Genomic DNA, 3640 nt, shown 5'->3' on the forward strand with positions numbered 1-3640 from the left:
GCTCAGACACTCTTCCATTCTTGGGAAGAGCTTGTTTGTGCCCAAGGACAGAGACATGGACAGCGGTTGTGCGGAGGAAGTCGACTTCCGTTTTCACTCCTCCAAGGCGCTTTCTTCCAGACCCTGCAGGCCTCCAGTGCCTCTTCTCTCAGCCTCGTCGGCCTAAGTTGGCGGACCGGCTACGGCAGCTAAGGCAAGGTGTCCAATAGCAGTTCCCTCCTGTCAGGGACAGGTAGCACAGGAGGCTCTCCCGGGGGGGCATAATCCTAGAGGGAGCGGCAGAGTTCACAAACTCTAGGATTGGCAACCCCCCCTTGCAGGTCTCACGCTGGGAGGATGCCTAAGGTTACTCATCCGGATAACAGCTTCCCGATGCCGATTCCTGCACAATCTCTGTGATCAGCCAAGGATATCGCGCCTCGCTCCTACCATCTCTCCGTCTCTGTCAGCGAATTCAATGTCACTGAACCTCTATGCGATGGGGTCGGCAAGAGGTTTGCCCGTTTGGGCAGAATGATCTATGCCTTAGGAGAAGGTCCTCCATAGGGTCGTCGACGGCTTCACCCCAGCCTCTTCAGTCGATCCTTTCTCATAGAAAAGCATCTGAGACGGGAATTCCGTCGTCGACCTCTCAGCTCTGATCAAGTTTGTCGAACAAACTTTGTCCAGCGTGGAACAGCAGAATCGATCAGACTGGTAACGAGGCGGCAGGACTCCTTAGGCCCTGGATCGGAAGGATACTTCCAGTTTCCATTCCATCCATCTTCCTGGAATCTCTTGGAATTCAGCCTAGACTTAAGATGCAGTGTGGCGATCCCGCCGTGGCATCGCAGGTTTTTCCCCAGAGAACTCTCCCTGCTTTCCTCATGGCCGCTCAGGAGCAGGCTTCTGCCTCCTTTGCCTTTTGGAGGTCTGGTCAACTCCGGTAGGCTCGGGTTCGACCTTTTTCAACGCCGGGACAAGCTTCCGGGTCCTTACCATGAGTGGGGGATCATGGTAATTTGCTAGGAGCCTTCTCTACTTCTGCCTCAGCATCTGGAGTATCTAGCCATGATGTTGAGTCAACGGCCTTACCACGTTGGAAACACCGCTTCTCGTCCGATCAGCGAAGTTAAGCAACGTTGGGTCTGGTCAGTACTTGGATGGGTGACCGCCTGGGGACGCCAGATGCTGTTGCCTCCTTCTCCGAGCCTTCCCTTCAGTTGACTATGGCAAGGCTAAGGAGAGTCGCAGTACCTGTTCTCAGTCAAGCAGAGCTTTCAGCCCTGCCTTGGAATGTTTCCTAGGTCTCTTTTCCTCATTGACCCGTCTAAAGTCCCGAACGGTCGCCTCAGGATAAGTTCCCTGTGGGGCGGCCCAAGTTCCCGTGGTATCAAAGCAACGATTAACCGGACTTTCTGGCCCCTATGGGACCAGCGGAACGTTTAGACCTGCAATGGGTGTTGACCTATGGAACCTCTATATGGGAGTGGATATTCTCGTCCTTTCCCCACATTTTGATGCTGTTCTCGGACTCGTCAAAGGAAACTGGGGGGGGGGGGGCATGTTCCGGTTCAGGCCTATGGTCAGGACCTGAAGGATACCTCTCCATCATTCAGGCAGGCTTAGGGGCCGTAATCTGGCCCCTCTACAGATCCTACAGTTCCTGCCGAGTCGCTCCGTGCGCGACGACTTCATGGTACTGGCGTATTCCAACCAGCAAGGGACGCATTTTCATACCTTCGCATCTTGCAGTAGAGATACTGAGATGATCCGAGATCCTCTCAATACCACTATCGGCTCGCTCATTCCGGGCAGAGGAATGTTCTCTCCGACTATCTGAGCAGAACCTCGCAGATAGAGGGTACCTGGGGGTCTTTGGCCTTTAGTAACCAGCAAGTCATGGCCTGGGGGACCTGATCGCGACAGCCTGGAACTTCAAGCTTCCGCTGTTCTTCCCCCCAGTCTCAGACCCCAAGACTCTTTGGCAAGATGCTTTCCGGTGATGGTGGGACAACATCGACGCCTGCGTCTTCCCACCATTGTTGTCTGTTGAGAATGGGTCTCAACAAGACCAGGTTGTCTGTCAACCTTTTGATGGCCCTGAGAGCTCCACTGTGACTATACGCGGACCGGTTTCCGGACCCTCTGCTTCCCCTGACGGAACTCCCGGGAGACCGTCTCCCACGGCACAGGCTACTCAAACAACCACACTACAACATCTTTCATGAGCCGTGGCATCGCTTCGGCTTCACGCCTGGAGACACTACGCCGCCTCCTCAAGAAGAAACAACCTGCTACTGTCACGGAGCGGAGGTCGTGTCACCTGCGATAGTCATCCTCAGGGGTCTACCAGGCGAAGTGGAGAGTCTTCTGTGGTTGGTGTCGTGGGAGAGATACCTCTTCCCCTGAGGCCTCTTCTCCAGCAATAACGGACTTATTGCTTTTCGGCGGGAGGAAACTCCTTTCCGCTCTCGGCAGTGAAGCCTGTCGCTCAGCCTTTCCCTGGCCTTCAGGCTGAAAGGAGCAGACTTTTTCCTTCCCGCTGGACCTTTCTTCGCTCATGCGAAGCTGCGAACGTCCCTGCCCCCAGTCGGAGTGAGACCTCCTCCATGGAGCATGGTTCAGACTTTTTAGTCCCTTAAGAGATCTTCTCAAGAACCATTACGTCAGGCCCCTGATCGTATTCCGTCTTGGGGGACGGTGCTCCTGCTCACTCTGGCCTCGGCCAGTGTGTAAGCAATCTTCTTGGTCTCATATGACTCCGCCCTTTCTAAGGAATAGGGGAAGGCAACATTCAGGTTTGCTCCTGAGTTGTTTGCTAGACTCAGAATCTTAGGGTCGCGGCCCTTCGGTCCAACTCCTTCAAGATTTCGAGTCACCATTCTGTATCAGATGACCCAAACCTTCTCCTTCTTGCCAGTAAAGAAATCGAGGGGTTATCTTTGGGAACAGCTGCAGTTTATCTTTACGTGCAGCCGGGTTGGGAGCACAGGAAGGACACAGGGGAGAGTCACCAGTATACCTCTTCAGCTCGGACTCAAGGACATTCATCTCGACCTAAATCCAGACCCTCCCCCGTCACGTCGCCCTACAGCACGATGTCGGATACATCGCAACGTCCCTCGCCTTCGAGCAGTACTACTCTGTGGCGCAGGTGCTACAAGCTGGAGTCTGGAAGCGTCTAATGACCTTCGCAGCCCGCTTCCTGCAGGGGGTGACCCAAAGGAGTATCGATACGTTTCTATCGCTCTGTGGTGGCTACACAACAGCTGGTCTAATCTCAGGCTCCTTTTTGGACAGGTAGCAGAAGGTTGAGGGCATTGTTATCAGGTTTTAGTCTGCATGAACGAAAAAAGTATGTCTGGCCCTTACTTCTTTCTTCAGCATCCTGGTCTCTGCATAGCTGACCTCAAACCTCTGCAGGTAAACCATGCTTCCTTGTGTTCCAAGTATTGAGTCAATACTGTCGCGTCCCCCATACCCTGACGAGGTGGTATTGGGAACGTCCTAACCCAGAGTTCCTTCTGGAACTCCAGGTCAACTGCCTAGGACGGGTCACACTTCTTCCTTCACACACAAGCTTATGTAGGCCACACGTTTCCTTGTGGAGCAAGGAACTTGTGAGGTGCAGGGACTCCTTTTCTCGAGTGCGACTCAC

The 3640-nt window shown here is 54.0% G+C and overlaps 1 non-coding gene across 1 annotated transcript; it reads left to right on the forward strand.

The window, feature by feature from the left end:
- Positions 1 to 1060: 1060 nt before the first annotated feature.
- Positions 1061 to 1179, forward strand: LOC137633375 (5S ribosomal RNA). The gene has a single exon (XR_011042182.1). It is a non-coding gene; the product is annotated as a 5S ribosomal RNA (ribosomal RNA).
- Positions 1180 to 3640: the final 2461 nt, after the last annotated feature.

This window comes from Palaemon carinicauda, chromosome 42, assembly GCF_036898095.1.
Source record: "Palaemon carinicauda isolate YSFRI2023 chromosome 42, ASM3689809v2, whole genome shotgun sequence".
Taxonomy (NCBI): Eukaryota; Metazoa; Arthropoda; class Malacostraca; order Decapoda; family Palaemonidae; genus Palaemon; species Palaemon carinicauda.